The sequence below is a fragment of the Cetorhinus maximus genome, unplaced genomic scaffold (assembly GCF_964194155.1).
Source record: "Cetorhinus maximus unplaced genomic scaffold, sCetMax3.hap1.1 HAP1_SCAFFOLD_1103, whole genome shotgun sequence".
NCBI lineage: Eukaryota > Metazoa > Chordata > Chondrichthyes > Lamniformes > Cetorhinidae > Cetorhinus > Cetorhinus maximus.
In genome coordinates, this window is record NW_027597045.1 from 67,252 (window position 1) to 89,737 (window position 22,486).

General features: G+C 44.4%; 1 non-coding gene and 1 pseudogene across 2 annotated transcripts; one reads left to right on the forward strand and one right to left on the reverse strand.

Annotated features, from left to right (window-relative positions):
* Positions 1-72: 72 nt before the first annotated feature.
* LOC144675685 (uncharacterized) lies at positions 73-6,454 on the reverse strand (annotated as a pseudogene). The gene is made up of 2 exons (XR_013575123.1): positions 6,432-6,454; positions 73-922 (listed from the first exon to the last, which is right to left on the reverse strand). The product of XR_013575123.1 is annotated as an uncharacterized LOC144675685 (transcript).
* Positions 6,455-18,300: 11,846 nt separating this feature from the next.
* On the forward strand, positions 18,301-18,372 carry trnae-cuc (transfer RNA glutamic acid (anticodon CUC)). Its single transcript has one exon. It is a non-coding gene; the product is annotated as a tRNA-Glu (tRNA).
* Positions 18,373-22,486: the final 4,114 nt, after the last annotated feature.

Here is a 22,486-nt window from a genome sequence, read left to right on the forward strand (position 1 = left end):
CAGAAACAGACCCCAATGTATATGGTTCAGTCCTGGATGTGACTAACAGGAAAATCCACTCAATGTTCTGAGTTACTTGTGAACTTGCTGGTGTCTCAGCAGGCTGGATGACCGAGACAATCCCTTCCCACACTTGGAGCAGGTGAACGGTCTCTCCCCAGTGTGAGTTCACTGGTGTACAGTGAGTTGAGATGATTCCCTGAACCCAGTCCCACAGTGAGAGCACCTGAACGGTCTCTTGTCAGTGTGAACACGTTGATGGGACATCAAGTTCCCAGAACGTTTGTAGCATTTCCCACAGTCTGGGCATTTAAAAGGTCTCTCGTCAGTGTGAACTCGCTGGTGTGTCAGCAGAGTCGATAATTGAACGAATCCCATCCCACACTCGGAGCAGGTGAACGGTCTCTCCCCAGTGTGAACTCGCTGGTATCTCAGCAGGAAGGATGACTCAGTGAATCCCTTCCCACACTGGGAGCAGGTGAACGGTCTCTCCCCTGTGTGAACTTGCTGGTGTCTGAGCAGGAAGGATGACTCAGTGAATCCCTTCCCACACTGGGAGCAGGTGAATGGTCTCTCCCCTGTGTGAACTTGCTGGTGTCTGAGCAGGAAGGATGACTCAGTGAATCCCTTCCCACACTGGGAGCAGGTGAACGGTCTCTCCCCTGTGTGAAGTTGCTGGTGTTGATGCAGTCCTGATGATCGGGTGAACTCCTGCCCACACTCTGGGCAGGTGAACGGTCTCTCCCCAGCGTGAACTCGCTGGTGTTGTACCAGCCCTGATGGTCGCATAAATCTACTCCCACACTCGGGGCAGGCGAACGGCTTCTCCCCAGTGTGAACTCGCTGGTGTGTCAGCAGGCTGGACGATCGAGTAAATCCCCTCCCACATAGGGAGCAGATGAACGGTCTCTCCCCAGTGTGACTGTGTCAATGAGTTTCCAGCTCAGACGGGAATCTGAATCCCATTCCACAATCCCCACATTTCCACTGTGTCTCCCCACTGTGAACGGTGCTTTGTCCGTCCGTGTTCAATAGGGCGACTCCGTCAGATCCTGATGTGATGTTTGGTTTCAGTTTCCCGACTGCAAATCCTCCCCTTCTAATAACCTGTGAAATTGATTTAAAACAGAAAAAAGGGAGTGAGAGAGAACCCACAAAAACACAAAGGCAGGTTGTGTATTGAGCGGAATGAATCTGGGAATTTGTGGGGCCGACACGAGGGAAAAGTGACCATGAAAACTGCTGGATTGTCATAAAAACCCAACTGGTTCACTAATGTCCTTCAGGGAAGGGAACCTGCCACCCAGTCTGGGCCTTCACAGGACTCTGGTCTCTTTAGGAGCATAAGTAGTAGGATCAAGAGAAGTCCTGACATCCCGTCGAGCCTGCTCCACCATTCAACATGATCGTGGCTGAATTTGGGTTTCACTCCACTCTCCCGCCCACTCCCCATATCCCTCAACTCCCTGAGAGACCAAAAATCTCTCCATCTCAGCCTGAAATATATTCAATGATGGAGCATCCACAACCCACTGGGCTGGAGAATTCTATGTGACAGAGAGAAAGAGAGACAAGGGGATTAGGAGAGGCAGAGAGAGAAGGGGAGTGGGAGAGGCAGAGAGAGAAGGGAAGGAGAGGCAGGGAGAGAAGGGGAGTTGGAGATGCACAGAGAGAAGGGGAGTGGGAGAGGCAGGGAGAGAAGGGGAGTGGGAGAGGCAGAGAGAGAAGGGGAGTGGGAGAGGCAGAGAGAGAAGGGGAGTGGGAGAGGCAGAGAGAGAAGGGGAGTTGGAGAGGTAGGGGGTGAGGAGAGGGTTGTTATAGATCTGCAACTAAACCAGAACTTTGACAAAACTTCCCAAACCCTCAACCTCCACCACCTAGAAGGACCAGGGTAACAGGTGTATGTGAACACCATCACCTCCAAGTTCCCCTCCAAGTCACACACCATCCTGGCTTGTCTGACATCCAGTACTGGATGTACAGAAATTTCCTCCATTTAAATATTGAGAAGATTGAAGCCATTGTCTTCTAGTCCCCGCTACAAACTCCACTCCCTATCCACCGACTCCATCCCTCTCCTGACAACTGTCTGTGACTGAACCAGACTGTTCACAAACATGGTGAAATATTTCACCCCAAGATGAGCTTCCAACCACATATCCACATCATAAGATGTCACAAGACCACCTATTTCCAGCCCAGTCTCAGCTCATCTGCTGCTGAAACTCTCAACCATTCCTTTGTTACCTCTAGTCTTAACGCACTAACTGCCGGCCTCCCACATTCACCCTCCCTGTAATCTTGAGGTCATCCAAAACTCTGCTGCCCGTGTGCTTACTCGCACCAAGTCTTGTTCACCCATCACCCGTGTGCTCACCGACCTACAAAGGCTCCAGGATAAGAAGCAAAATTTTAAATTTCTCATCCGTATTTTCAAATTCCTCCAGGGTCTCACCCTCCCTATCTCTGCAATCCAGCCTCACAACCCTCTGAGGTATCTCAGCTCCTCTAATTCCAGCCTCCTGAGAATTCCTGATTTTAATCGCTCCACCATTGGTGACCATTCTTTCATTTGCCTTGGCCACAAGCTCTGGAATTTCCTCCCTAAACTTCTCCACCTCTCTTTCTCCCTTTTAAGATGCTCCTTAAAACCGACCCATTTGACCAAGCTTTTGGTCACCTGCCCTAATATCTCCTCATGTGGCTCAGTGTCAAACCTTGTTTTGCAACATTTCTGTGAAATGCCTTGGAATATTGTCTTACATTGAAAGTGCGATATAAATACAATAATCTGTCATATATCACTGTTCCTTCATCATCGCTGGGTGTATAACCTGCAACTCCTTACCTAATAGCATTGTGGGAGCAGCTTCACCACACGGACTGCAGCGGTTCAAGAAGGTGAAACATCATCTTCTCCACAGGCGACTGGGGATTGGCAATATATGGTGGTGTCTGTGGAGAAAGAAACAGGGCTAATATTTCAGGCCATGCAGAATGAATTACAGAGAATAAAAATTACACAGAATTTGATGGCCAATATAAGCTCAGAAGTGGAAGAGAAATGGACTATAGCGCAGGAAAGGCAATTCCTGACTATGAAAGATGGGAATGTAAAGCTGGTAATTCATCAGCACATGGTCAGGGTTGGGGAGCGATGGAAACTTCATTTAGACACTGTCGGCATAAGTAACAGTAAAATCCTAAATGGAGCTAAAATACACCCATTATTAGAGACAGAGGAAGTTAGACAATGGCAGAGAGGTGATCAGGGAGGGCAGAGGTGAAACAGAGGAATGGATGAACACGGATTTAGATCCGCAGTAAAGAAGTCACACCAGCCCCTGAGGCATGAAACCTCTTACAGATAACAGAGCACAGCACTAAAGGTCTCGATTGTAGATGAATGGTCAAAAACATGCAGCTCTGAAATAAGTTCAGAGTTTGCAATATTAAACTCTCCTGCTGGATCCTGCAGCTAGAATGATATCAGAAGCACTGGAGTCAGAGAAAAATCTCCCAGTTGAGGAAATACATTGGGAGTGGGGTGACGTCACCCTGTCATTGTCGATGTGTGATGATGTCACAGTGTAATTGTCGATGTGTGATGATGTCACAGACAAACACAGAACATCTAGGTCTGTGCAAACCAGTGATCACCACACATTATGAAGGATGTGGAGGGTCCTCAAGAGGGGGCAGAGGAGATTTACCAGAATGGGTCGAGGGATGAGGGATGTTAGTTGTATGGTTAGTTTGGAGAAACTGGGGTTGTTCGCTTTGGAACAAAGTAGATTGAGGGAAGATTTGATAGAGGTGTACCAGTTTACAATTGGCTTACATAACATAGTTAAAGAAAAGCTGTTCACAGTGTCTGATTGTAAAAGGATTACAGGACTACAGATTTAAGGGATTACAGATTTAAGATTTGAGGCAAGATCTACAGGGAGCATGTGAGGAAAAAATTTTACACAGCGAGTGGCAATGACCTGGAACTCAATGCTTACCCTTAGAGGCCGATAATATCAAGTTCCGATGAATCAAGTCATTCTGTCAGATTTTAATGTGATGTTTGGTTTCTGTTTCCAATCTGCAAATCCTTCCCATTTAATATACCAGGATGTTGCCTGGGATGAAACATTTAAGTTTATGAAGAGAGGTTAGATAGACTTGGGTTGTTTTCGTTGGAGCAGAGAAGACTGAGGGGCGACCTGATCAAGGTGTACAAGATTATGAAGGGCATGGACAGGGTGGATAGGGAGCAGCTGTTCCCCTTAGTTGAAGGGTAAGTCACCAGGGGACATAAGTTCAAAGTGAGGGGCAGGAGGTTTAGGGGGGGTGTGAGGGAAAACCTTTTTACCCAGAGAGTGGTGACGGTCTGGAATGAGCTGCCTGGGAGGGTGATGGAGGCGGGTTGCCTCACTTCCTTTAAAAGGTACCTGGAAGAGCAGTTGGCACGTCATAACATTCAAGGCTATGGGCCAATTACTGGTAAATGGGATTAGGTAGGTGGGTCAGGTGTTTCTCATGTGTCGGTGCAGACTCGATGGGCCGAAGGGCCTCTTCAGCACAGTGTGATTCAGTAATTCTGTGAAAAAGGAGTTTACCAACAATCCATCACTCTCAATCCAGGACATAAATTGAGAAGAGACAAACATTTCTCTTGATTTGAGTTTGCTGTGTGTAAATCATCCCTTTCAAACCTCCTGTAAAAGGAGTTTCCAAAATCCATCCCTGTCAGTCCAGGATAGAAATGCACAACATTTTCTCCTCCTGCCACCTGGAAAAGAGTGACCGCGCATGCGCCCTTCTGCACATTGCCCCCACAACCCCCCCTCCCTATAAAGATGGCGGCCGTAACCCCGGGCCTGACGAAGCGAGAAATCCAGACTTTTTCGGCCCGTTCTCTGCAACCGCAAACCCCGTACCTTGGGGTCTTCAACCTGCACTGTGTCTTTATAAAGCTTCTCTTCCCACTGCGCTGGCTCCATTCCTCCTCACACTCCCACTAACTCTGTTAATTTGCTCCACTCGACATTCTCTCAACCGCGCTGAGCAGCTTCAGTCACAGACCGGCAGTGCGCATGCTCATGAAACAAACCGCAAAGCGCACGCTCCAAGCACCTACAACAATGCGCATGTGCCAGGAACTGCTGTCGTGAGAATAGGGCACATTCTGTCCCGCAGTGAATGCTGGGTGGCCAGTCCGCCATTGAAGGGCGAAAATGAAGGATATCAGCCTATGTCCTGTAGTCAGATACGATGAATGCCATTGGGGCAAGGCATAAAATTGTTGAATCAATTGATACAACGACCAAATTGCTCTGGGCTCCACCATAATTCTCTCCTGGGTGTAATGACCAGCGGAACAAACCCCTGGAGTTAGATCTGAACTCAGCGGAATCTCAGCAGATGGGATGAGTTGGTGGCTTTTAAACCGTCCTTTGCCAGTAGCAATCCTCTGATTGTGGATCAAATCCTTTGAACCTTTAAAGATGGAGTGTTAACATGTGGGCAAACTGAATAATGCCCTTTGCTCACGTGAAGTATCTGAATGGCCTCCCACCGGTGTCATGAAGCTATTAATGTACATAATATTTTGGAAAATAATTTTCTTTTAAAATAGAGGCTTAGTCTGTGGGTTTGTGTTATTTGGATTAAGGCCAGCTAGCCTGGGTGCTTTGATGTGTGCTAGTTTTGAGATGTAAGAGGAATAACGTGCATTTGCATTTTTTAATAGAGCATTCAAGAAGTAGGGTGAAAATGGACACCTACCTAGTAGCTACCAAGCAATATATTTATATTTTTTAATAAAATTGGTATTATGAAAGGACTTTCATTGTTAAAAGGGGGTGTTCAAAGAGGCTGGTGGGAAAATGAGAATTTGCATTCAATCAGTAATGGTAGGTATAACAAGACAATCATTTTGGGTGTGCAGAACAGAGGCAACGTGAGATCAAAAGGCAGCTGCAAGCCTCCAATTGACTCCACAAGGAACAAATGAAAAGAACCTCATTTTGAATTCGTATAGTGAAAATGCTTTGCCTGGTGTCTGGTTAAGTCTATGGGTTGCTGTTGCCTTAATGGAGATTAGTGTGGGAATTTTTCAAAAGTTCTGAGAGTAATAATTTGTAGCCATGTGTATATACATTCTCATCCGTGTAAATTAATAAAATGTTTCATTTTGTTTAATTTAAAACTTCGAGAGCTGATTCCTGAATTTAGGGTCGCATCTCAAACATAACACTTAAAATGATAGGTTGTGACAGATGTTTAAGGTTTCCTTCTGGGAATTTTAAATAACTCCGCTTTACCAACTGCATCAGTCAAAACACCAGCGAGACTGTGTTGCTGTGTCAGTAATTGGGATGATAGGGCGAATCCCTTTCCATTTCCACCTGGTGAACAATCTGTTTACTATGTGAGCTTACCTGCACGTTTTCAGCTCAGACATGGATCTCGAAATCTGCTGGTAATGGGTTCCACATCCTTAACACTACATAAGAACACCGAGCAGGAGTAGACCATTAGGCCCCTCAAGCCTGCTCCGTCAATTAATAAGATCATGGCTGATCTGACAGTAACCTGAAATCTGTACCCCGTCTACCCCCGATAACCTATCACCCCCCTTGCTTACCAAGAATATATCCATCTCTGCTTTAAAAATATTCAAAGACTCTGCTTCCATAGTCTTTTCAGGAAGAGAGTTCCAAAGACTCATGACTCTCTGAGAAAAAAAAAACTTTGCCTCTCTGTTTTAAATGGGTGACTGCTTATTTTTAAACAATGACCCCTAGTTCTAGATTCTCCCACAAGAGGTAACATCCTCTCAACATCCGCCCTGCTAGGTACGCTCAGAATCTTATATGTTTCACTAATCAGGTAAAGAAAAGCAACAGATTGCAGATGCTGGTCATCTGAAATAAAAACAGAAAATACTGGAATTCTCAGCAGACCTGGTAGCCTCTGTGGAGAGATAAACATAGTTTTCATTTCAGGTCTATAATCTTTCATCGGAACTTCATTACATCTGAACTATAAATTATGCCTCTCAAATCAAAGATGCTGCCAGATGTAGTCAAGGAACTCAAAGAGAAAATGAAAATCCGCTTTGCGGAATGGAATCAGAGAATGAAGGGTGAACAGTCCGACTGACCAGAGACAGTCAAGGCACCTTTCCCTTCTTTAAGACGATGGAAAATTGACTCTGATGTTATCTGTGAAATTAACTGATCTGAGACATTTAAATGATTCTCGTTATTGCACATCAGGAATCCAAACCTAATATCGGCTTCGGGACAGTTAAAATACTTGGAAACAGACAATACAGCGAGAGGCTTGAAGGGAGACGACATCGGTTGTAGGAGAGCTGGTTCCCGGTGATATGGTTGGGCCTGCAGTGGGTGGGATCTGACTGTTTCCATGTGTACACAATGAATGACCCAACTTTTATTTTGGAAGCGCAAGACGAATAGAGAGCGATAGTTATCTGTGTAATAGCAATCTGAAGATTTGACTCATTGACATCCTGGTTAGGATACTTTGTAGACTGAACTTGTATAAGTCTCTGAGGTACAATTGGTCAGTGTGTTTTCTTGTTAACTGAAAGGTTGGTGATTCAAGTCCATCCAGGAGTGAAGACTTTACTGTTTTCCCCCCATCAGCATTCATTGTCACGCAGTTCCAGGTTGTCATTGGGTACGTGGGCTACAAGATAATATCCCCAAAACGGTTCCAGATCTACTGTTGTCCAGTGAGCTCCCACACAAACAGCTTTTTGAAAAATATTATTTTTTCTGTCAAATATAGTGAGAAAAGATTTGTACGAACTATGTACCTTCATCTAACCCAGTAGAAATGTAAGAAATTATTGGTTTCAGACAAACCCATCAACGATTCCCTGCTCCTCAGCTCCACCGTGAGTGAGACAGGGAAAAGCAGCAATATTCCGGCCCCGCACTCTTCAATCACCCGCTGCCAGCAGAAAGTGGCGACTGCAGCTTCAATCAGCGGGTTACTGCCGATCCCTGGGACGCAAGATACTCCAACCCGGGCCAAACCTCCAACTACACCGAGCGCAGGCGCAGGAAAATGCAGGTAAATTATATCCTGGTCACTGGACCTCCGAGCAGCATTTACAGAATTCCCGAGTGAGTGAGTCACAAATAAAAATCGCACCACCTTTCCAAGTCTTTTCACTGTAAAATTCCTTCATTGTTTTGAAAATCTGACTGTTGAAGATCTGAAAATGAGCACCATGGGATTTGTGTGATTGAGTTACTTGTTTTCCATTGTTTGTCCGTCAGGTTTGCAATTTAATTTCTGTGGATGTTGAAGATAATCTGATTTCAAAATGAGTTCATAAAACAGATAAATATTAAATCCAGGAACAAATCCTGAGGAAAATAGATCACAATGTTTGGAAGGAGGTGCAGCTAAGAAGTGGAAGATGTGAATGATGTTATTAATGATTGAGAGGAATGCATTGCAACCTTGGGGCTTTTGTAGGGTGATTAACTTACACACTTTGATATTCGAACAAGCTGAGGTATCAGGTTGAAAGCAACAAGTGTCTCCATGTGTGTTGGGATCTGAAGTGGACCTTGATCACTTGCCCAGCTAGCGCAGTCGGTAAAACACGTGACTCTTAATCTCAGGGTCATTGGTTTGAGCCCTACGCTGGGCGCTGTGGGACTTTTAAAATCTTGCTTCTTTCAAAAAGGGGAAAAAAACTCCAACTAATCGCTGCAAGGCAGGCATTCACCATTGAAAGCAACTGGCAGACACCAAATTCAAAGCACTTTCTTGTCCCATCTCTTTCTGCTTCTGTCCCTGTCTCGTGTCCAGCTCCCAGGTCAATTAGCTGCTGGATGCAGACAGAGTCAGTTCGTGGGAAAATAAGATGCAAGGCGATAAGTTTGCGGACAATCTTGCAGGGTAAAGAGACACCAGGATCTCATCTTCCTGATCCTCCCAGATTCTGATTACAGGAATGTCCACAGTGCCTATTATCCACAGTCACACTCGCCTTCTAGTCCGTTTGTACGTTGTACGAGCACGTTCCAGTACATTGTTCAGCTTTGAAATTGTTCATATTTTCACACTGGTTTTCAATGTGAAGAAAGCAGAGCTATGATAAGCTTATGTTGTTCAGCAGATGCACTGCAAGAAGGTACATAAGAGGCTGATGGTAACAGTGCTCTTTGGACGTCGTGCGCTCCAGTGAAGAATTGGCACCATTCATGTGTCGTTCAATTAGTCTCGTGACAAACCTGGTCCTGGAAATGACAAGAAAATTCGCTGAATTTTCTCCGTGTTTTGGTTTGTTAAGAGCCGAATACAAGGTAAGAAAGTACATCTCGCTCGAGTGGGTTAATGAATGGCAGAATGACCCGTGCGGTTGGGAAACATAACATTATAAAAAGTTAGAGAAAAGAAAGAGGCCATTCGTGCTGCTTTCAAAGAGCAGGGTGATTGATCAGGAGTGATAGTTGTCACGGTACAATCAGTAGGGAGCAACATTTGTCCTTCTCCCACCCATATTTTGCCTCGCACCAACATCTCTGGTCAGTGCTTTACAACCAGCCCTACTCTTCAGCCATTCCCTCACTCCGCCTCTGTGTTCTCCACTTGTTCCAAGTGTGATTTTTCCAGCTCCGAGGCGATACTCTCACTCTTCTGCTTCTGGCAGAGCTGCTAAATATTTTCAATCAATAAGTTATCAATACTTGCTTAAACAATTTCTCAAAATCCACAAACCTTCATTCTCTGACCGGGAATCGAACCCAGGCCGCAGCAGTGACAGCGCTAAATTCTAACCACTAGACCACCAGGGAAGCGACCAAATCATTTCTCGAGCTGGCTTATCTATGCTGCTTTTGCATCTTTTTGTTCCATCTCAAATCTCTTAAACCACAAAACTGCCTGTTTATGTTCAACACAAACGACTTCTTCAGCCAATGAAAATAACGGTATCTGTGAGCTGGAACATGAAATTGACAGTGAGGTGAAATAGTCCCACAAGCTGCTCATGTGTAACTTTCAATTTCCAAAACCCTCCACCCTATTCGCTGTTGGTCCAATGGAAGCGCCGATTCCTGGTCAGTTGTCATCAGGGAAACTACCAATAAACTGGACATTTGGCTTTTTTTTTCATTCCCGATCTCTTCACCAGAGAAAACTTTCTCCGACTAAATGTCTTGTTAAACTTGAACACAAGTGACTTCTTCACTAATGAGAAGCACCATTGCTGTTAGCTGGAACATGAAGTCGATACATTCCTACTTTAAGACAGTTCTTAAAGTCTCCCCCTTTGACCGAGCTTTTAGTCCCCTGACTGAATATGTGGCTCGGTGTCACACTTTGTTATATAATGCTCCTGGGGAGCGCCTTGTGACGTTTCATTTGGTTAAAGGCGCTTTATAAATATAAGGTATTGTTGTAGGATATACATGGAAAGGGCCAATCTCTTATTATATTTTTCATGCTGATATTTTTCTTTGTTTTATCCATTCTCTGGATGTGGGCATCGCTGACTAGTTGTCCTTGAGAAGGTAGTGGTGAACTGCCTTCTTAAACCGCTGCAGTCCGTGTAGTGTAGGTACACCCACAGTGCTGTTAGAAAAGGAGTTTCAGGATTTTGACCCAGCGACAGTGAAGGAATACATTATATTTGCAAGTCAGAATGGTGAGTGACTTGGAGGAGAACTTCCCGGCAGTGGCATTCCCATCTACCTGCTGCCCCTGTCCTTATAGATGGTTACGGTCGTGGGTTTGGAAGGTGCTGCCTAAGGAGCCCTGGTGAATTCCTGCAGTGCATCTACAACACTGCTACGGTGCGTCGGTGGTGGAAGGAGTGAATGTTTGTGTATGTGGTGCCAATCAATTGGGCTGCTTTGTCCTGGACGGTGTCAAGCTCCTTGAGTGTTGTGGGTGCTGCACTCAGCAAGGCAAGTGGGGAGTATTCCATCACACACCTGACTTGTGCCTTGTAGATGGCTTTGGGAGAGGCAGGAGATGAGTTACGCATCGCATGATTCCTAGCCTCTGACCTGTTGTTGTAGCTACAGTATTTATATGGCTAATCCAGTTCAGTTTCTGGTCAATGGTAACAACGGGGATATTGACACTGGGGGATTCAGTGATGGTAATGCCTTGAACATCAAGGGGTGATGAATGGATTCTCTCTTGATGGAGATGGTCATTGCCTGATACTTGTGTGGCACGAATGTTATCTGCCGCTCGTCATCCCAAGCCTGGATACTATCCAGGCCTTGCTGCATTTGGACATAGACTGCTTCAGTATCTGAGGAGTCCCGAATGGTGCTAAACATTGTGCAATCATCAGCGAACATCTCCACTTCTGACCTTATGATGGGCGGAAAGTCATTGATGGAGTAGCTGAAGATGGTTGGGCTGAGGACACTACTCTGAGAAACTCCTGCAGTGATGTCCTGGAGCTGAGATGACTGACCTTGAACAAGCACAACCATCTTCCTTTGTGCTTGGCATGACTCCAACCAGTGGAGAGTATTCCCCCCAGATTCCCATTGACTCCAGTTTTGCTAGGGCTCCTTGATGCCACACTCGGTCAAATGTTGCATTGATGTCAAGGGCAGTCACTCTCACCTCACCTCTGGGGTTCAGCTCTTTTGTCGATGTTTGAACTAATGAGATCAGGAGCTGAGTGGCCCTGGCGGAACCCAAACCGGGCATCAGTGAGCAGGTTATTGCTAAGTAAGTGCTGCTTGATAGCATTGTCAGTGACCCCTTCCATTAAATTACTGATGGCAGAGAGTAGACTGATGGGGCGGTAATTGGCTGAGTTAGATTTGTCCTGCTTTTTGTGTACAGGACATACCTGGGCAATTTTCCACAGAGCCGGATAGATGCCAGTGTTATGGCTGTACTGGAACAGCTTGGCTAAGGGCGCGGTAAGTTCTGGAGAACAAGTTTTCAGTACTATTGCTGGAATATTGTCAGGGTCCATAGCCTTTGAAAGTACCCAGTGCCTTCAGTCGCTTCTTTATATCATGTGGGGTGAATCGAATTGGCTGAAGACTGGCATTTGTGATGCTGGGGAACTCTGGGGGATGCCGAGATGGACCATCCACTCGGCACTTCTGGCTGAAGATTGTAGAAAATCTTTTCCACTGATGTACTAGGCTCCCCCATCATTGAGTTTGGGGATATTTGTGGTACCTCCATCTCCAGTGAGTCGTTTAATTGTCCACCACCATTCTCGACTGAATGTCACAGGACTACAGAGCTTAGATCCGATTCATTGGTTGTGGGATCACTTAGCCCTGTACATCATTTGCTGCTTATGCTGTTTGGCATGCAAGTAGCCCTTTGTTGTATCTTCACCAGGTTGACACCTCATGTTTAGGTATGCCTAGTGCTGCTCCTGAGATGCCCTCCTGCACTCTTCACTGAATCAGGGTTGATCCCCTGGCTTGCTGGGTATGGTACAATGGGGGATATGCAGGGCCATGAGGTTACAGATTATGTTCAAGTACAATGCTGCTGTTACTGATGGCCCACGGCGTCTCATGGATACCCAGTCTAGATCTATTCGAAATCTATCCCATTTAGCATGGTGGTAGTGCCACACAACACGATGGAGGACATTGTTAATGTGAAGACGGGACTTAGTCTCCGCAATGACTGTGCAGCAGTCACCCCTGTCAATACTGTTATGGACAGATACACCTGAGGCAGGCAGGTTGATGAGGATGAGGTCAAGTATGTTTTTCCCACACCACTTGCTATAGACTCAGTCTAGCAGCTATGTCATTTAGGACTAAGCCAGCTAGGTCAGTAGTGGCACTACCAAGCCATGCTTGGCGATGGACATTGACATCTCCCACCCAGAATACATTGTGCGCCCTTGCCACCTCCAAGTGATGTTCAACATGGAGGAGCACTGATTCATCAGCTGAGGGAAGATGATACGTGGTAATCAACAGGAGATTTTCCTTGCCCACATTTGACCTGTTTCCAGGAGACTTCATGGGGTCCGGAATCAATATTGAGGAGTCCCAGGGCAACTCCCTCCCAACTGTGCCGCCACCTCTGCTGGGCCTGTCCTCGGTGGGACAGGATATACCCAGAGATGGTGGTGTCTGAGGCATTATCTGTAAGGTACGATTCCATATGTCAGGCTGTTTGCTTGACTAGTCTGTTAGGCAGATGTTGGTAAGGAGTACTTTGCAGTGTCGACAGGGCTGAGATTGCCATTGTCGCTTCCAGTGCCTTGGTCAAATACTGGGTAGTCCGTTCATTCCTTTTATGTGTCTTTGTTACAATTGAGTAGTCATTTCAGGGTGTATTTTAAGAATCAACCACAGTGCTCTGGGCCTGGAGTCACGTGTGGCCAGACGAGGTAAGATTTCCTTCCCTAAAGGTCATTAGTGAACCAGACGGGTTTTAACAGCAATCCACACTCGTTTCACCAATTACAGCGGAAATATCACAGTCGAGGACAAATACAGAGGCAGAGTGTGGGAATGAAAGAGGGAGAGAAGGGCTGTTTGGGATTCGAACCCGGAGTGTTACCCTGGCTCCCATGACTATTAGTCCAGCGACAATACCATTCCATTAGCTTTCCTAATTATTTGCTATGTTTGCATGCTAACCTTTACATCTCAGAGCCCGGCAATCTTTCACCATTTAGATAATATGCTTTTTTATTCTTCCTGCCAAAATGGACAATTTCACATTTGCCCACATTATATTCCATTTACCAGATCTTTATCCATTCACTTAATCTATCTATGTCCCTTTTCAGGTCCTTATGTCAACTCCACAAATTACTCTCCCAACTATCTTTCTGTCGTCAGCATATTTAGCAACCATTCCTTGGGCCATTCATCCAACTCATTTATACACATTGTAAAAAGCCGAGGCCCCAGCACAGATTCCTGTGACATACCACTGATCCTGCCAACAGAAAGTGAGCCATTTTTCTAAATCTCTGCTTCCTGTTAGCTAGCCAATCTTCTATCCATTCCAATCTGTTACCCCCTCCACTATGAACTTTTACTTTCCCCAAAAAACACTTGACGTGTCACTTTATCAAATGCCTTCTGGAAACCTAAGTACAGCACATCCACCAGTTCTCCATTATCCATAATATATGCTAGTTCAAAGAACTCTAATAAATTGGTCAAAGACGATTTTCCTTTAACAAAACCATGTTGACTCTGCCTGATTACCTTGGATTTTTTAATGTTTCCTGCCATAACGTCACTAAAAATAGCACCGAACCTTTTTCTTCTGACAGATGTTAAACTGACTGCCCTGCAGTTTCGTGTTTCCTGTTTCTCTCACTTTTTGAGCCAACGGATTACATTTTTTGTTTCCAATCTCATGGAATCTTGCCCAAATATAGGGAATTTGCAAAATTAAAACGAATACATCAAATATGTCACTCGGCACTTCTTTTAAGATGCTACGATAAAGCCCATCAGGACCCGAGGGTTTGTGAACCCGCACCTCCAACAATATACTCGGTATCACTTCCCTGGTGATTGTAATTTTCTTGAGTTTCCCTCGCTTCAATTTCCTGAGTTACAGATAAATCTGGGATGTTCCTTGTCTCCTCTGAACTGCGCAGGCACCTGGATGGAATGTTATACTGTGACGTCATGCAGCAGCACTTTGGGTCTTTGTTTTGAAGAAATGGAATTCGGCTGTTCTCATTAGGAATGCTGGGGACAGACTGATCAACAATGTCTTCATCAAATAGCACAGCGCAGTAAGAGAGCCTCCCACTCATCCTTTCTATGCCTAAGCTTTTTACAAAGAGCCTCCTCATTCATCCGATTTTCCTTCTTTCTCTGCATAACCCCGATTTCCCCCTCTCAATTCATTCTCCAATTTCACTTGGAAAATACTGATTTAATAAAAATGATATTGAAAGATGAGAAGGAGCTTCTACAGTGCCCAGTCTGCTAAATTCTGCAGCGTTACCAAAGTTTCTTTGACTCAATGACACCAAGAATTGCACTTATGATTATTACATAGTTTTTGAACAAAAAAAGTACTTAAACTGTTGATTTGGATTTAATTTTTTTAACGAAATGTATTCCGATCAAGCATCTCCTCATTTTCTCAGTCGATATATACAATCTTACTCCTCTTGCTGTACAACCTGTTGCAGAGGCTGTTATAGAAAAGAGGGAAAGGTTTGCTACAGCTATACAAAGCCCTGGTTAGGTCACAACTGGAGGACTGTGTATAGTTCTGGGAACGGCACCTTATAAAGGATCAATATTTGCATTGAAAGTTTCAGAGGAGCCGCATTGATTAAGTTGGTGGGTTTTGGAAATAGGAAGTTGAACATCTGCAACAATTACATTGAGGAGACCAAACGCAGACTGGGTGACCACTTTGCAGAACACCTTCAATCTGTCCTCAAGCATGACCCAGGCCTTCCTGTCGGTTACCATTTCAACGCCCCATCCTGCTCTCATGCCCACATGTCTGTCCTTGGCCTGCTGCAATGTTCCAATGAAGCCCAACGCAAACTGGAGGAACAGCACCTCATCTTCCGATTAGGCACTTTGCAGCCTTCTGGACTTAACATTGAGTTGAACAACTTCAGACTATGAACTCTCTCCTCCATTTTCACACTTTTTAAAATCCCTTTATAAAAATGTATTTTATTTACTTATTTTTTATTCATTTATTCGTTATTTCATCCCCCTTTTTATCCCTTTTTAATCCTTATTTCCCAACTACCTCCCTCTCCTCCCACCCCACCCCAATTCCAAAAGCGCCATCTGTTACACGTTCCATGTTGTTTTTTCACGGAGTGCTGACCCTTGTTCTGCTATTCACACCTTCTGCTTTCGTACTTTTATGCAACTATCAGCATCTTCTTCAGCTCTCACCACTGCCATTAACACTCCCTTTTTCTTGTGTCGATGATACGTTTGTCAGTCTCTCCTTAGCTCCCACCTCTCGCTGACCTTCTACCCAGCTTCACCTGCTCTACCCTCCTCGCCCCATCCCCACCCTGCCCCACTTGAACAGTATAAACCCCATCACTTTTTACTTCTCATCAGCTCTGAAGAGGAGTCACATGGAATCGAAAAGTTAACACCGTTTCTCTCTCCACAGATGCTGTCAGACCAGCTGAGTTTTCCCAGCACTTTCTGTTTTCATAATATATAAGAGGTGCTTGGCTAACAAGACGGCAGACGGAGAAAAATGTAGCAAAGACTGAAGTAACTCACTTGGTCGTAAAAGTAATTTTTAAAAAGCAGCAAAGCAGGACATGTTTGAAAAGGTGAGAAAGTTGTCCATTGATTTACAAAGTGACTTGGCTGTGCTTGTACAAGGAAGACAGGAAGTTGTATCAGTTCCTGCAGCAAAATTGATTAGCGTGTTCTTCCATCTGAAAAACCATTCAGTGACGAAACTTCCGATGTTTTTTTTCCCCATCAACACTCATTGTCATACGGATTCGGGTTGTCAATGGCGGCAGGAAAGTTTTCCACAAATGTTGCCAGTTCTAATGTGAGTTTCCAACCAGAGAATCTTCCGCGTGTAAAGGAAATGTGATAACTATTAGGCTACGAAAGCAACATGCAGCTCCTTGCAGAATATTAAACTGTGCTGTCTTATTGCACTGCAGGACCTTGTTTTGTGGAAGTATAATTCGGCGGAAAACCTTAGCCATGCGGCAGAGAAATTGATCTAACATTAGAATCATCAGGTGACAGAACACATCAGCAGCTCATTCAACACCGCACACATGTGCGAACAACCTTACAGCAAATCCGCCCCATTCTTTCCCTCTTTTTTCCCCAGCCATGCATTTTTCAGAAGATCATTCAAAACCTGGAGAAGTATAAATGTCACTTTGTGTTGAGATGATGCATCCTGTTATGATTTAACAACAAAAGGGAACGATGCAACCTTTCCCTACATTTAATACTGTTAATGCTTCTACCACTTTTCGAGCGGGGAAACTTTCCGTGTGTGAGAGACTGTGATCCCTATTACCCTACACAAGCCCTGCAATGTAGCGGGGAAACTTTCCGTGTGTGAGAGACTGTGATCCCTATTACCCTACACAGACCCTGCAATGTAGCGGGGAAACTTTCCGTGTGTGAGAGACCGTGATCCCTATTACCCTACACAAACCCTGCAATGTAAAGAGCCCAATTTAACACACAGAAGGCAGAGAGTCAGGATTTTTCAGGTTGGAAAGACGTAATTAGTGGAGTGCCACAAGGATCAATCCTAGGGCCTCAATTATTTACTATCTATATTAATAACTTGGAGGAGGGGGCAGAGTGTAATGTATCCAAATTTTCTGACGATACAAAAATAGGTGGGAGTGCATTTTGTGATGAGGACATAAGGAATCTGCAAGGGGGTATAGATAGGTTGAGTGAGTGGGCAAAAAACTTGGCAGATGGAGTTGACTGTAGGAAAGTGTGAGGTGATGCACTTTGGACGGAAGAATCAAAAGGCAGACTATTATTTAAATGGAGAGAGACTCCAAAAAAGTGCAGCACAGAGGGATCTGGGTGTTCTTATGCATTAAACACAATAGGTTAGCATGCAGGTGCAGCAAGTAATTAAGATGGTAAATGGAATTTTGGCCTGTGCGAGTGGATGGAGTTTAAAAATCTGGAAGTCTTGTTACAACTGTGCAGGGTGTTGGTGAGGCCACATCTGGAGTACTGTGTACAATTTTGGCCCCCGTATTTTAGAAAGGATATACTGGCATTGGAGGCAGTTCAAAATAGATTCAGGAGGCTCATTTTTAGGATGAAGTACAGCGAAACAGGTTAAGCCTCTATTCATTAGCGTTTAGAAGAATGAGGGGTGATCTTATTGAAACCTACACGATTCTGAGGAGGCTTGACAGGTTCATGTAGAGAAGGCGTTTCCACTCGATCTAGGGAACATAGTTACAGAATAAGGGAGCATTCATTTAAAACTGAGATGCGAAGGGATTTCTTCTCCCAGAGGGTAGTAAATGTCTGGAATTCTCTACCCCAGAGAGGTGTGGAGGCAAGATCACTGCAAGTATTTAAAGGGGAGGTGGATAGATTTTTGAAATATCGGGGAGTTGAGGCCTATGAGGAGCTGGCACGAAAGAAGAGTTGAGGTCTGGGCAGATCATCCATGATCTTATTGAAAGGCTTGAGGGGCCTTTCCTGCTCCTTCTTCTCATGTTCTTATGTTCGTTTGAAACGTGTCAGGGTGAAAGGGGTCGGAAATTAAAATAAAAGGCACAGGTAACATAGATAAGCCAGGTTGTAAAACTTCCCTGTAGCTTCCCTGGTGGTCTAGTGGTCAGGATTTGGCGCTCTCATCGCCGCGGCCCGGGTTTGATTCCCGGTCAGGGAATGGTAATTTGCTGACCTCGTGCAAGCTATGAAAAGGAGTTTCGATAACTCCCATTAGAAAAATGCAGATCACCTTTGCCGGAATCAGTGGCGTGGGAGCTTGAACTTTGCATCAGAGTTGGAAATGTTATCCGGTTACAACCGGTAAGAAACAAAGACAGGGGTGAAGATAGTGAATGAGAGAAGGGCTGTGATTGGCTGCAAAGTGCTGACAATAGAGAGGATGGTGCAAAGCAAAATATAGCGGTAAGAGTGAAGATTTTACCGTTTACATTGACACAAATATCTCCCAGATCTTGTCCCAAATCTCGTGTTAAATGAGGAGGAAACTCCTCGCTCAATCTTCCACTTCTTAGCTGCACCTCCTTCCAAACATTGCAAACTCCCCCTGCATTTTCCATCCTGATATTTTTCTCTGTAACATTTTGATATGAAACTGCACAACTAATGTGAATAAAGTGTGTGATGGGAAAAATGTGTTAACCCCCTCGGGAACTGAACCACATTGACACACACGGAGGAACACACACAGACATGTACACCGAGAGTGACAGAGGGCAAGGGTTTGTCTCTAAGGAGAGACAAACATCCAGAAAGCAAGCATGTCACCAACCTGGCTCGGTTTTTGTTCCCCTACGACAAGTTTCGTGAATGTTTTCGTGAATGAACGGAAATAGGAAAACCCCCTTGGATGCTTTGGTGCTTGGATGGATTTGATTGAATCTAACCCAGAATTAACTCAGTAGACACAGAGTTAAAATCAGGAATAATGAGCAGCGGGAAACCCCAATGGATTTGAACTCCATCTCCTTAACCACTCGGCCACGGCAACTGGCCCTATGAACAGGTTAATGTTGTTGGTATATAAGATGACTACAGCAGAGAGGCGGGCTTTCGGCCCATCTTCTCCGTGCTGGCTGTCTGGAAGAAAACTCAACTACTTCCACTGCCGTGCATTCTCACAAAAGCAATTAATATTTGTATTGCCTCTCCTCCTTCTCCCAGTTAAAATTAAACCCAGTACACGCCCGCATTCACTTTGAGCTGTCACTTTGTCGTCAGAGGAGAGCATTCAAAATGACCAACATGCGAACCACCTATAGCTTTGGCAGCGGTTCCACAAATAATGGAACCTGAATCCAGCGCCTGAGGCCATTCGGCCAGGCTACCTCTCACAACCTGCTGTTTCCCGTCGCCTTGATGTTGTTTCCACTGAAAAAGAACATTAAAAATATCGAAGAAGGAACAGGAATTAGCCATAAGCCTCCTCGAGCCTCCACTCCCACTTAATAAGATCATGTCAGATCCCCAAGCTCAGCACCAATTTCCCATCCGATCCCAATAGCCCTTCATTCACTTAAAGTCCAAACATTTATCAGCCTTCAATATACTCATCGACTGAGGATCCACAGAGCTCCAGGCTACAGAATTCCAAAGATTCACAAGCTTTTGGGTGAAGAAATGTCTCCTCGCCTCAGTCCTAAATGACTGACACATTATCCGGATAATGTGAGCCCAGTTCTAGACGCTACAGCCAGGGAGAAACAGCCTCTCAGCATGTTCACTGTCACTCAGGAATCAATCCAGTGAATCTTGGTTGCACACAGACAGCGAGTGAATGGAGGGAACAAAGAGCACAAAAGTGAACAGAGATAGAGACACAGGCAGAGAGGCTGAGAGAGTTAAAGAGAGCGAGGCAGATATAAAGGGACAAAAAGAGGCAGACAGATGGAGAGAGAGTGGTAGACACTGAAAGGAACAGATACACTTCACCATTCCACATGATCATTAACTTAGATTGACAGACGGAAAGCGAGAAATAAAGACTTACATTTAAACAGAGCCTTTCACCAACTCAGGACAACGGGAGGCCCTTTAGAGCCAATGAAATCTTTTTGAAATATAGTCACTGTTGCAATCTAAAAGCAGAGAGAGTTTGACAAAAATGCTGATTCAGTAGATTAGAAAATTCGATCTTAAGAAATCCATCTCAATGTAGAAACTTTCTTTCGATCTTCCTAAACAGTTCATGGTTTGTTTGATGCAGATTCAGCAGATGTAAATCTGCAGCTGAGTGAATAAATTTCAACTCGGATCTCTGACGAAACAGGGACAAAGCATCCCATTTCTATCAGGTCATCTCTCAGCCTTCTCTTTTCTAGAGAAAAGAGCTTCAGGCTGTTCAGCCTTTCCTGGTGATTCTAACCTACCCGTTCCTGGAACATTTGTGAATCAACTTTTATTTTCCTGTTCCTTCCGACACCCGACAGCAGTAGAAACAGTTCCTAATGTCTGAGTGATTTCAGTTTGGACTATCTGCATTTAAAAATTCATTCTCTCGATGTGTCCATTGCCTTACCCACTGAACCACAAGGACTCGGTGCCTGTCTGTTTAAATGTTGCTCAGTGACAATTTCGATCATCCTCCACTTTGTACCAAAATGACCCTCAGAAGCTGAAAAATCTCCATTCAAAAAAAAGAAAGAAAACTCCTCTTGAATATTTTAAAACTGCTCTTTTTATTCTCTGTACCATCTTAATATGATGCCGCAAAACTAACGTGAATAATGTTTGGATGGTGAAATGGGGAACTGAACCGCATTGACACACACACAGGAATATACACCCAGATTGACAGAGGGCAAGGGTTTGTCTCGAAGGCGAGGCAAACATCCAGAAAGCAAGCATCACACCAACCTGGCTCTGTTTCTGTTCTATTTCTAGCTGTAACTTTTGTGAACGCTTGCAGACAAAAGGAAATTAGAGAACGCTGGGGGTTTTGGATGTTTTTTATTCAACTTAATCGACATTTAATCGTGCAGGCACACTCTAAAATTCAGGAATGATAAGAAGAGTAGTTGTTAGGTTTCCAGCCCACCTGTGGAGACCCCATTAGATTCAAAACCTGTTGCCTTAACAACTCAGTCGCGAATCCAAGCCCCAGATTTGCATGAATGTAGATTGTATAAAATCATATAGACGGCTACATCAGACGGTCATTCAGCATATTGTTCACATGCCGACTCTCAGGAAGAGCAACTCACAGACTGCAATTCCACACCCCGCCTTTTTCCTACAGCAACTCATATTTATATTGTCTCTCCTCATTCCCCCGATCAAAGTAAAACACCGTACACTCCGCTGGGTTTAATGTGAGTTTGTATCTGTTGGTTCAAATGGGACAGCTGCAGATCCTAAAAGGGAGATAAGTTGAACGTTTGGCGACGGTGGGATTCGAACATTTGTTTTTGTAGAGACTGCAGCCTTAATCCAGCGCCTTAGACCGCTCGGCTACGCTATCAAGTAAAAAAGGGTTATTCATAATTTCCTTCACTGGAATTGTCAACGAAAAGAACAGAAGCAAAGGAGCAGGAATGGGTCATTGGGAAACTCGAACCAGCTCTGCCAGTTAACCAGATCATCCTGCACTTTGTAACAAACAGAAATCATCTCCACTGCTAACTTCTTTTTTCAATGTTTCATTATTTCGATGTTTCAAATGATGTTTCTTTTTTTCCTTTGTGACTCTGCGTGTTTACTCAATGAAATGTTGGTAATAGTTAATGAGATTGTATATATTGACTGAGAAAAATGAGGAGATGTTTGGTCAGGGTAAATATTTTTTGATAATTTGATTTGACATCAACGATTTCAAAAAATTTGAAAACTGTCAAAGGTTTCAGAATCCAACTCTTCATGTCATTGGGTCAGGAAAACTTTGTTAACTTTCATACATTGTGCATGGACACAGCAGAAGGCCCTGAACCTCTTTCAATATTGTTTTTTCTTAACGCAGAGTTTTCAAAAGGGAATTGGACTATGACTGAAAGGGAGAAAAAGATCAGGGTTATGGAAAGAGACAAATAAATTGAGATTAACAAAAAAGCCCGTTGAACAAAATTGATACAGATTGATTGTCTGAAAGACCTCTTGTAGAGCTGTGCCATTTGATGATGACATTATTGATCAGTCTGTCTCCAGCATTCCTAATGAGAACAGCCGAATTCCATTTCTTCAAAACAAAGACCCAAAGTGCTGCTGCATGACGTCACCGTTTAACATTTTAGTGATGCCCATTGAGCCTTTGTGCTGTTTCCTGTTTCTGTGGTGCAGTG